Here is a 13,106-nt window from a genome sequence, read left to right as displayed (position 1 = left end):
CCAAATGATTTTGCTGTCACCCTTCTCTCGGTCTGCACTTGGCTCCTGCTCTGGGTGTGCACAGGCAGGTTTGCTTCCAAAGGTGGGAGCAGAGAGGCATCTTGTGTTGCTGGGCTTTTTTGTTGGTTTTTGGGGTTTTATTTGTTAAGAGGCTGCTGCATATGGCACTTGATCAGAAGTGTGAACTGAGCTATGCTTATGCCAGTTTGCCAGGTAGTCAGGCCAAATTTGGGGCTTTATGTTCCACCCATTTTACTCAGACCTCACTGATGACAGTAGGAGCTGTGCATGCAAATTGTGACAAGATATGACCTCCATCAAGAATGATTGCTAGCTATAATTGCCCAAGCAAAAATATAAGCAGTCAAGCTTAAAGTGCTCTGAAAGAAGTGCTGGGCCTGTCACGGCCCAGCAGTACAATCCCATTAGGTTGTAATAAAACCACATGGCTGGGACATCTTCTTTTAACTTCTCTGTAATGCTGTTTCTTTCTCTGAGGATGCAAAAGAAAAGCACTTTTATTGCCAGATAGGATTCCTGCAAGTTAATTCTTCCTGCCTCAGGTGGGAAGAAATCCCATTTTCAATTGAAGCTTATTTATGTTAATTCTGGGGTTTGGATTTTTTAAAATAGCAATTTCTTGTAGCCATCAGCTAGCGTTTGCAAACTAGGGTGCCTCAAGTCAGGTACCTCAGATCTATGTTTATCATATACTGACTTGTCTTTTCAAGGCAAAATAAATAGTTACCAAAGTACTTCTTTATGACACTGGAAATGCATGAAATGGTCTTTCTGCAGTTACATTCAGACCAACAAATTTTACAAGTGAATTTTTCTAAATACCATTTGGTTTCTCAAATGTTTTAAATGGAAAATGAAAAGCTGCTGAATATCGATAAAGAAAAAAGGAAAGCAAAGCAAGAAAGGTGTTAAACTGAAGAGTCCTGCGTGCACAGGGCTTGGCTATCTCCTCCTGTGAAGAAGCCGTCTTCAGCTCTGCCGTACTCAGACCAAACAACGTGCTGTAAGATGTGGGGCAAGCAGGCTCTAGCACCTATGCCAGCCGTGCCCTGAGCAGGAATGGCTCAGAAAGAAAAAGCTCATACTTTATTTGCAGTAAAAATTTTACATTTTATATTTTACAATCATTCAGGTTTGTTCTTTTCTCCCCTAAAATGAGAATTTTTAAAAATTTATTTTCTGATTTTTTATTATCTTTTTCTGTTTTCACTCCTATAGCTGAAAACAGGGAAAGGACAAGCTGTTAAACTCATCTGCCTCTGTTCTTTAGGAAAGAGATGTTCCCAGGATAGCACAACACACGGAGAAAAGGAAATACAGAATAATACAGAATTTGCACATTTGCCATGTTTGTGTGGCCATTTAACAGCATAATTTGCATGAATATAATTTGATCATGAGGAAATATCTTTGACTAGTACACATGCAACTTCATTTTGCTAAAGGTTTTGTGCAGTCTGCAGGAATGCGTCTTAACTTTGCAGCAAGGACAGATTCATTCTACACCATGCCCCCATCCCTTCCTGGAAATGGATTAATGTTGTGACATTTTCTCTTCTTGCTACAATTTTTGTCACTGCAATGAGGTATCTGGGATTGTATTGTCTCATTTTCACATTGCCATGCCATGATCTGTTGACCTTTTTAATATTCGGTATTTTGAATGGTTGACCATTGCACTCCTCCTCTTCTTATTAAAAAGGGAGCCTAACCTGTTGCAAAGGACTGAGGTGACCAGCCAATTGAAATGAAAAATTCTGAAAAGGTCAGATTAGTGCAGCATTCCATATTTTTCACAAAATGTATTAGATATTGAAATTCATATGCCTCCTCTCCGTGACAAAGACTGTTCCAGCAGCAAAAATAAAAATAGGTACAACATCAATCTAGTGTTATGCTAACAGCAGTGCTAGAAAAATTGTGGGACTGTATAATTTATCCCATTGTTATTATGGTTTTTAGCTTCTGCTCCTCTTTGGATGGATTATTACAGAAATGTAGCAGAAAGCTTAATTTACATTTGATTCAGGAATCTATTTATGGTGCTGTTCAGGCTCCTGGCATTTTTGAGAGACTCCTCAGCTCTACGCTGTCTCTAGATAAAAAGGTAAAACTCATTCAAATAAGAAACATACAGTTTTTCTGCTTCTTCAGCAACTTTAGAAACATTTTCAACACCGTATCTGCATCAACATTACCATTATCGATGGGCATCTGCTACTCATTGTGCCACGCATAAACAGCACATTTAAGCCCAGTTTAGCATATTCAGCGCTGCTGCTGTGCAGGAAAGGAGAGCGAAGGCAGATAGCAATGAGCGCTCGGTTTGAATCAAACCTGAACTGATGCCATTTCGGAGCCCAGCGCCGCGGCAGAGCTGCGGAGAGCGCTGAGTCAGCGTGCCGCGCAGTGGTGAGTGTGCTGCTTCTGCAAACTGCACACCCATCCACCTTAGCACGGGTGACTTTGAATCTCACCGAGACGGGGGGCTTCGTGCAGACCCAGCTTGTGTACACATCTCTTAGCAAGGTGAACGGCCTGGCTGAATCACTCAATTACTTCAGCGCTTAATCAGAAGTGAGGATTTGTGCTTCATGGACATTCCCAGTACTTCCAAACTTGCTTTAAGGGTTCCAGGAAAAACAGAGATCCTAAAAATATTACTTGGATTATCATTTTTCCCCCCTATGATCAAACATTAGTCTCCATTTTTTGTCTGGGTTTTGTATTCAGTTTTTTTATTTATCATTATTTAATGACATACCAGGACTATTACTTTTGTGCTCTTAGTGGTTTAAAAGTAAATAAAGTAAATTACAAATCAAAAGATAATTGCAAGTATGCTGTCACATGTTCTCTAGTATGGCCTGTTAGCTACAGCAAGTTTCTGGTAGTTGGTTGAACTAGTTCATATCATTTTTTCAGATCTGTTTGAAAAAGAGCAATGAGTTTTGCTTGTTTCTTTAACTCTTCCAAGGCAGCAGTTACAATGCTAATTACGATCCAGGTGGTTTGCTGTGCTCTGTAGAAATGATCCCAGCCAAAGACAAGTCAGGGTCAAACCCCTGGTGTGGCAGGTGGTTTAGAAATAAGAACACAATGAATAAATATTATTACCATTTAAATTTGTCAGTTTATCAATACTATTACCTGTTACTCATAACAAATGACAGCCAGCTCAAATTTCACTTTTTGTTTTTCCTTCTTCACATAACCAATTTACATATTGGTTTACACATTGCCTTTGGAGGTTATGCACTGAAGGCAAAGTTGGCTGTAAGGCATCAATTTTTCCAGCCTCTTAGACAGAAATAACAGGCCTGAGTCAATTTGCAACCTAACTATTTAGGAAAAAGTGGAAGAATTATTCTTTGATAAGAGTTTCTTTTGCTATTATAGCATATGTTTTTTCCTGTCAAAATTACCTGTTCAACACAAGGGAACAATGTGCCCGCTGTGCAAAGGCAGAGTTCCCCGGTGGCCCCTCCAGCCCAATGGGTGCAGGCTGTGTCACTGCCTGTCACACGGAGTCCCCGCTGTCCCACGGTGACTCGTCCTCACAAGCTCTGCAAGCGGCAAGCTGCAACAGCTCCGACAGCTGGTTACCTCTGGCTGGGCCGGTGTTCACTGTCACCAGCTTCAGCCTATTCCACACTTCCCCTCACCCCTTTTACTTCATTAAGGCTGTCATAAAGCTGATTTTATTGGCTAAATCCTTTTACACACGCCGAGCTCTTATTTATTACTCTGCCACCAATGTCATTCAAAGGCTTTTGCTCATCAAAAGGTCTGATGTTCCCCAAAGCTGATGAACATCATCCAAATCTCCCTTTTTGTAGGGCGCATAGTCAGCTTCTCTCCAAATAGCAGAAATATTACAGCCAGATTTTCAAAACTCTTTATTCCTCTCCTCCCTCCTTCTCCCAAGACTTTTGCTGGAAAGGAAGAGAAATTATGCACTGTGAGCAGACAGAAAAAAACCAAATCTCTGACAGAAATTATTTCTGAAAATATTTCTGAAATTAACGTAATAAAGAACTAATATATCAGGTGTTTAAACAGATGCAGCTATCCAATAAAATTGGATTGCAATGGCACTAGCTCCCTAAAGGGCAGTTTTAAGGTTGCGTCATTTCCCTGTACAGGGCTTGCTATATTGAGTACATAGTATATCTATTTTCTAAGGTACAGTTAATTTTTACAGGCCTAAAAAATAAATTACACTCATCATTTCAATGACTGCAGATGACTAGAGTGAAGATCCCTGCAAGTCAAAGCTGCTGCCAGAACAGTGACCACAGTGTGCTTCATCTCTCACTTAGATCTCCATTGTAAAGGTTTATCTTATTTCCATTTGTATTTTCCTAATGAAACAAATCTCAGCCTCATCTGGATTTCCCAGTGGAAACTGACTTCAATAAAATCTTTAAAACCCAGAGCGCAGCTCCACGTTGGCGGGCAGCTCTGCTGGGCACGGACGGGGATGGTCCCTGCAGGGGGCTGTGCCAGGGGATGCCAGGCACCTGCGGGGAGATGTGCCCCATGCCGGAGCGGGGACAGCCCAGCTGCAGGGGGTTACACTGCAGTCAGCACCTACAGTCCCTCTAGAGGAACAACCAAACTGCTCATTAGAACCATCAAATGCACCAGGCTGCAGGAGGGTACCTGCAGGAGGAACCACGTGAAGCACAGCTGAAACACGTCGTGTAATTACTCCTCTGCTTTGGAGCATTTGTGGCACCAGGCAATAAAGTTTAAGAGTTTGTAATAGGTTCTGAAAAAGTTGCCCTGATTTTCAAAGGTCTTATTGCTCTAACACCAGACACGTCTGCTTGTTTTAGATTAAAATATATAATGTTAAAGGGAATATGAAACTCCGGAAAGCTCCTATAAAATAGAGTTCCTATAAAAGTTCCTATGTAATAGTTATAGAAAATATAGAGATGGCCACAGGTCCATTTAACATTATGCCTGTACTTGAGGAAAAAAACCAATGAGAATAAATTCAAGCCTTATGAAATATTTTATTTTTATGCTAAAGGCCTCACTTCTCCAGAATTATATTTGTTTATGACCATCAGTAAGAAGCTTCAATCAGCTTCTCCAAAGCTGGAGAAGGACCAGCATGAACGTTCAGACCTTTGATGGGTTATGTGGATGGCGCTGAAGGTAAGTGAGCATGACAGGAGCCGATGACCCACCTCTTTTGTGGACCTCCAACACAATTTCCAAACCTACTGGGAATGAGGCACCTGCATTTGTGTTTAGAGGAACTGCTGCTGTTAACAGGTGTCGATTAAGCCCTATTTGAATTACTTTGCAATTTTTCTACTCTAGCCCAGCACCTTCTGTAATAGTACCGTCTGTAAAAACTTGTATATTTATTACCTCTTTTCTAACAAGATCACATAACTGGCCTGAGCTAAAGAACAATGGGTTTAAAAAGATCACTGGAGCATGTTAATCAGTTAAAATGCTTTTGTGCTGCAAGAAGCAATGTACACTGCATGCACCTGAGTGATTCAGTACACAGTTCTCCAAGACACATCTTTTAACCTTAATTTTCATTTTATTATTTAAATGCCTTCAGCATTTTCATTCCATCACCCTTTACCATGTCTCCTTGTTACAAGAAAATGATTTTTCACTTATCCTTTCAAATGAATAAATGTGGGGTCTCTTTCTTCAGTAGAGGTGATCTCTGAAATCAGTTTTATCTGCATCTCCCAGGGTCTAAGTCGAAGAGGAGCTTTGCCAGCTGGCACAGGGACCACAGGGTCTGCCTGTTGTTGGCAGCAAACACTTTGGCTAATTTCTGCAAAACAACATCAGTTAATGTGATGATTTCTGAAGCTACCTGCATCCTCAGTTTCTGTATATCCATACCAAACAATGCATATCCCTACCAATTAAAAAAATTGTGTCACAGTGACACACTGACGATCACACTGCCATGTCCCCAGCCCCATCCCACGCTGCCCTGGGAGAGGCGCCGGGCTCCCTGCCCCTGGAAAGGGTTGTACATGGCACACAGCGGTGCTCTTTAGCAGTTATTTCTGCAGGCAAGAGACACAGCACTTGAAATGGTTAATTCACTTTCCATAATCATACTTCACATCACACAAGTCTGATTAGCATAAGGAAATGCAGAAGAAATCAAAATACGGAGAAGAATTTTCTAAGAAACAGATTTTCTCTTCCCTTAGGAATTAAAGAATGATAAAAAAAAGCCCCACAATAACAATGCTACAATCACCCCTACACACAGTTTATTGTTCAGTAATAGTGCTCACAAGAGTCGGCGATATATTTCATCTTTTTCTCTGGCACGGGTGAATTTCTTAATAGGATGTAAGCTCAAGTCCCAATAGCAGATAAAACAGACTAACCAGGTGTTTGTTTTTTTTTTTCTTTGACACCCTTTCCAATTATATTTTAAAATCTTCTTTGGATTCATTATATTCTGTAATCCTGCCAATTTGCATCATTTACTGTGATGCCTTCCCTTCGGAAGCAGCAATCCCTTACACATTCACCACCCTGTCAAATTTACAGAACACGGAAATGTTCAGATAATCTCTCTGAAATGGTTTCCTAGGCATTTGGTAGCCCATTTTATTTTTCTTGTACTCAACAGAGTGATCAGGAAGAAACATCAATAAAACGTCATTGCACAAAAGCATCTCAAAGAGGTTGTAATTATTTATTATCTGGGCTTCATTGTACTCACACCCTACCCCTGTTATGGGAAATTACCTCTGCTTTGATGTACACACTTTGATAAATGAAGTGCAGTAAATCAGACCCGAGAACGACACTGGCTGTGCTTCGCAAGACACAGGCCAGTTAATAAAGATCACTCAGTTCTAATTGCAGATGATTTCATGAGGCTTCATAACCCATTCCTCCAAATACACTACCTGGGAGATGTTAAAATCAGAATTTTATTTTATTGAGCTACTGTTGCAATTCAGCCATAGCAATTAATGACTTGCAAAACAGCAATATTAATTTAGTGTTGATGGCTACTACCAACCCTAACTGTTTAAGGTTAAAATGAAATTAAACACCTTAATAGATTGGAAAGAAAAGTTTAAAATGCAATTGACAACCTGCAAGTTCCCTAATGCCAAACACAAATTATGGGCATGACCTCTTTCTCTTTCTATTAATTCAATACTGAGCTTAAAACACAGTACTGGTAAACATTTCGGAAGTCACTTCAACGCAAATACCGAGTGGACTGTCTAGAGGTAAGAGTCAAGAAAGCAAATGACCGCTGCACCTTTCAGGCTCGATGTGGTTTATGCCAGTTTCACATTTGGTGTTTTAATGGTACCTAGGTCACGTTTCATACATTTTATTAATGTACCTGCTAAACTACTGGAGTGTGGCAGGCAATCACAAACTAGATGAAATATTTACCATTTGCTTTTTAGATTGGAGATGAGGAAAAAAACCACTTTATTCCACTCATGTGGTTCATCCCAACCATTTCCACCCTTGGGTGCCGTGGCACAAGAGGTACAGGGCAAAACCCCAAAATCACAATGTAGTTCTGGATGGTCCTTCAAGCAAAGGACGAATTACTACTCTGTGCGTGAGACAACACCACCTCTGTCTCCAGGGCTGGCCAAGCCTCTGGGTTTTGAGGAACAGCTTTCAAGCAGATAGGATTTTTTTTTTCCCGCAGTAACTTTCTAGGACAAGGGTTTTATAGAAGCAAGGAGTTAGATGAACTTCTAATTGCTTCAAATGTCATAAAAAAAATGCAATACATCCTTTTGCTTATAGTCTTTGCTTTTTGATTGCTTTCTGCCTTTTAAGACAACAGAATAATCTTGACATTTTTAAAAGAATGTTCATAAATAGAGTGTCCTGGTTTTGGTAGGGATAGAGTTAATTTCCTTCCTAGTAGCTGGTACAGTGCTGTGTTTTGGATTTAGGGTGAGAACAATGTTGATAACTCACCAATGTTTTAGTTGTTGCTAGGTAATGCTTACACTAGTCAGGGACTTTTCAGCTTCCCATGCTCTACCGACTGAGAAGGCTGGAGGTGCACAAGAAGCTGGGAGGGGGCACAGCCGGGACAGCTGACCCCAACTGGCCAAAGGGATATTCCATACCATGTGACGTCATGCTCAGTATATAAAGCTGGGGGAAGAAGAAGGAAGGGGGGGGACGTTCAGAGTGATGGCGTTTGTCTTCCCAAGTAACCGTTATGCGTGATGGAGCCCTGCTTTCCTGGAGGTGGCTGAACACCTGCCTGCCCATGGGAAGTAGTGAATGAATTCCTTGTTTTGCTTTGCTTGCGTGCGTGGCTTTTGCTTTACCTATTAAACTGTCTTTTTCTCAACCCACGAGTTTTCTCACTTTTACCCTTCTGATTCTCTGCCCCATCCCACTGTGGGGGAGTGAGCGAGTGGCTGTGTGGTGCTTAGTTGCCGGCTGAGGTTAAACCACAACAATAGAGTTAAGATGATGAATCACGGCATCACAAAAGTTGAATTTCATACTTGTAAAACACCGTTACAATGGCAGTAGTTACCTATAAACATCAAAAGAACATTTAGCCTTTTAGAAGCCATGTATGAACATTAGCCAGCTAATCCTGAACATTTAGTTTTGCTCTTTACTATTATCTATGCAGGGTTAGGATGATCAGAAACTGGAAAGCCCAGTTATTCTGCATGACTGCACCTAGGACGGTGCACAGGACGGGAGGTCATCAGCACACCCTTGATGTCCCAGAGAGAAGATACTTGAGTTTCATGAAGAAAATGGTAGGTCAGAGATGACTGAAGACAAAGAGACAACAGGGAAAGATGAGAAGGAGAACTTTTTTCTGTAAAATGAGGGTGAGCATCCAAAAAACGTCCCTACATGATTAAGGCCAGCAATGCTAAAACAGTTTCCACTGTTTGTAACCAATGCCAATACTTTTTTCAAAGGGTGCTGTTGTAACCTGTGCCTGATTCTGGCACCAGGGACCCCTTGCTCCCGGCTTTGCCCCCTCACACGAAGGTGGGCATGGCAGCCGCCAGGGAACAGCTCCCAGCCTGGCTGCATCCATCCCTCCCATGACCTAAAAGCCCAGCTATTCTTATTTTTAGGAAAGAAATGTTCTTAAAGAAAAAATACATTTCTGCTTAAAACCATGAATACCAACGTGGTTATTCCTTTCACAAAATGAAGACAGAACGAGAGTTTGTTGTCCTCCCCTCATGGCAGTTCAGGTCTAAAAGCTACACAAGCTGGTGAGTCACAGCCAACACCGAAGACCTCAGACTACACAGGGTCAAATGGGGGTCCTGATAATACCCATTGTGCCCCCAAACAGCAAGCCTCACAAAAGCACAGACATGTGGCTGTCAGCAGGCGTCGCTGTTTCATTTATGCAACAAGAGTTTATCACAGATTATTTAGGAAAAAGGCAGATTAAGACATGCTGTACTTCGTAAGGGCTTAGTGTGCTAGGTGCATAGGTGAATAAGGCCACTGTTACTCTGCTAACCATCCGTGTGCATTCATTACTACCTAATCAGCTTGTCTGTAAGCAACCCATATGACACCACTGTTTTCCCAATCCTTGCCAGGACCATCATTCATCCTGTGCCCATCCCCAGCATCCCAGCCACGTCCAGGACCCCGCTGTGCTGCATGCTCTACCCTGTGACAAAAAGGTGGACCATAAACTCCCGAGGACAAGGTCAGAGCACAAATTGAGATACAGCAGATGGGCATGACCGACAGGCAACAAAAGAGATTATCACAATTAGCGTAGTCAGCGGCAGCTAGTCAAGAAACACTACCCAAACACTTCAAACCAAGAAAATAGCCACAGCAATGTTGCCCTGGGGACACCTGATTTTGGAGTCATCCGAGCCCCTTCTCCTTTCTATCGCATCTCCCCAGACATATACAATTCTGGCAGTCAAGTACTTCTTACATTTCGGGAAGCTATTGTTTTCAGTGAGTGCCCAGCCCCCTTCCCCTCATCATCCCCAAGTAGGTAACTGGAAATGTAGATAATTATAGGAAAAGGTTTTCAAACACACACATTTCCTAACTGACACATGCTCAGCTCTTGATGTGTTCTGTGCCTGTTCTCATTAAATTTTATACACAGGAAACCTGAACAAAAAGCTTGTGCAGTGTTAGGGAACAATGATTCCTTTCTGCAAGTAAAGAGGAGATTTATGGAGAAAATCACTTGAATCTGACAGTCACTGACATCAGTTCTTAGTTCATGAAAAGTGAGTGGGACCTGATGGATCCTCTTTTCATCAGAAAGCTCCTGTTTTTCTTGTCTTGGCTTAGAGTGGGAAGTGAATAATGAGCATGTTGATGATTAAAAATATCTTACCTTTTACTTTAGCCAAAATTCTTTGCACTTATGACATGAATCATTAAAAAAAATTCTGATTACATACCCTAAAGCTTTTCATTAAAGCATATTTTTTCAAGCACCTTTTCTGGAAAAAAAAAAAAATCTATTCTGTAAGAGCTGCAGCTCACAGCAGGGGAACACAAAAGAGGCTGATTTTGAAAATATGACCTCCTCCTGCGCCCAAGCGAGGTGAAGCATCCACACCTGTGCATCTGCTGCCACGCAGCATCACCACCAGCACACAGATGGGAGCGACACCTACAACTAGCGCTAGAGTGTTTGTCCAGAGAGCTGTTCACTTACATTTAATGCCTGCTTGATGCATGATCTTCCCTCCTTCCATTAACAATATATATCTCAGCTCACTGCAAAGGGTACTTGTGGGACAGGGCTATGAGTGAGGAAGTTGCCTCTAACAAATCTTCTCCTTCAGAACAGAGCACCTGAAGATTACACTTCCAAATGCCACCTTGGTGAGCAGCACTGCTCAATTTCCTAGGTGCATGAGAGCTTTATTCCACCTTCTTCTGAAGCACCAGTTAAAGCCCTGACAGGAGCAGGCAACTGCTTTGGTACCCTATGGAAAATCCTCTCCTCACAAATAGATGGTGGAACAGACACAGGAACCCAATGCTTTCTAGTGATCCTTCCAGCCTTTTCCCAATTAAATAAAGGTCAGCTTCAGAGGCCAGACAGGTAGAGGTTGAATGGGAAGACAAATCAAAGCACACCGTTTTCAGCATGCTGATTCCTCCCCATTTATTTCTGTCTGGTTTCCATACAGTTTACTCTAAGCATGGACAGAAAGACAGCCACGTCAAAAGAGAGTTGTTTGTTAGAACAGTATCGGAAAGGTTGATGTTGCTGGGTTAGGTTTTCTGACTTCATTCCTATAAATAGGTTTTTGCAAGGGGAGATTCATTCCTCCCCCCCCCCCCACTCCATTATATGGAAAAAATGTGCATGTATTATTTGGATTTTTCTTAAATGACATTGTAGCAAAAATAAATTTCTCCAGTGCATTCCTGGGTAGATTTGACTGGAGCTCAAAACACTACCCCATTTTTTTATGTGAAAACCCACTTAAAACTGATTTTGAAAGGGTGTGTTTGGGGAGGAGAGTCCAAGCTGGGCACTCCAGATCAGCAGTACCATATGAAGCATGAGCATTAGCTTTAAAAGTCAAAGCAACCCCCACCCATAGAGAAGAGAGCAAGGAGGAAGGAAGGAAAGTATCACTTATGGTCTTGAACCCATTTTCTTTCTTGAACTCTCTTTATAGCCAGGAGTGACTTTTTAAAGTTTCTAGTCACCACACACTCATCAGAATCACGATTTCACCTCTCTTCTACCCCAGTCACTACCAGATACCACACATACCACCACACCAGCAGCCGTAGTCTCTTAGACCAACTTCTCCTGTAACATTTGGGGACTTTTGTGATGCTAAAGAGATTTTGGGGTGTCCCTGGGAAAACTTTGACCTTGACAGAAACCATATATCAGACTGATTAAAGACTGCAGTTCCCAGGAGCACTGGCTGGTCCTGGATCCAGGGGATGGGTTGGCAGGGAGGGGGCTGCCACTGTCCAGCTGGCCTCGGGTATCCAGCAACGTGCCAACAGGACCTGCAGGGAGGAGAGCATGCTGGCAGGTTTATGTATTTCTTTACACTTGATAGCTGTAAGTTTATACAGCAGGAAAAGAAATCAAAAGAACTGACATTGTAGAAGATTTTAACTTTTCTGGTTTGACACCTTGGTTTCAAAGTCACTAGAATTATTTAAAATTCAAATAGAGGGAATCAGTCCTTTTGATCACAGTATATTCAAATGGTATTGTCCTTAAATCACACCTGCTTGTGGCAAATACACATTTTGTCAGTTTGCAGTATGCGAAGAATATATATATACACATACATTTTTTATGTCCGTGTGTTTATGTGTAGCAATCCTTCTGCAGAGAGCCTTAATTTGCCTGTAATCCATGAATGAATGCTATGTATTGGAAATAGAAGAGATTTCAGGTGTGCTAACAGTCTTCTGCACTTAAGCAGCCCTTGCAGACACTACCATCATGGGAGTTCTGCTTGGTTGAGACCATGCCACCGCCCTGGAGCCCAATGGGAGGACACAGCTACCCCCATGCTTGTGCATGGCTGTGCCCAAGGGGATGAACATCGCAGACCTGCATCTACAGCATCCACTGAGATGCAGAACTCCTCCTGTCCCCCTTGATTGCCTTGTGACAGGCCTCATCTGTCAAGAAATAATTAACCTCTGTCCCTTTACCTTGAGAGTGAAACACTTGCAACCATCCCCGCTTCATCTGCAGCCAGAGACTGGGTGGTTAATTGGTATTTTCCTTTGGTTTTACATGAGAAGCTTTTCAACAATTTTGTGAAATATTTTAGCTCAACCAGGAGAGAGAATGTATAATTTATTTTGTTACTTGATAGAATGAGTTGTTCTTAGCTTGCTGTGGCAGTATAAACTGAATGCAATATTTTCTAAAGTGTCCTTTTTCCATGAGATTAGTAAATTTAATTTGAAATTCTGTATTCACAAGTAGTGCACTGGCTGAAGGCAAGCTGTAGAACAGATGATAAAGGTTATTACATTTTTTAAATTATATTTTAAAGATGTTTAATAACTGTGGAGAAAAGACTTTTATGAAAATGGAAATTGGCAGATTA

This window comes from Aptenodytes patagonicus, chromosome 5 (assembly GCF_965638725.1).
Source record: "Aptenodytes patagonicus chromosome 5, bAptPat1.pri.cur, whole genome shotgun sequence".
Taxonomy (NCBI): domain Eukaryota; kingdom Metazoa; phylum Chordata; class Aves; order Sphenisciformes; family Spheniscidae; genus Aptenodytes; species Aptenodytes patagonicus.
Note: the sequence above shows the minus strand (reverse complement) of the source record.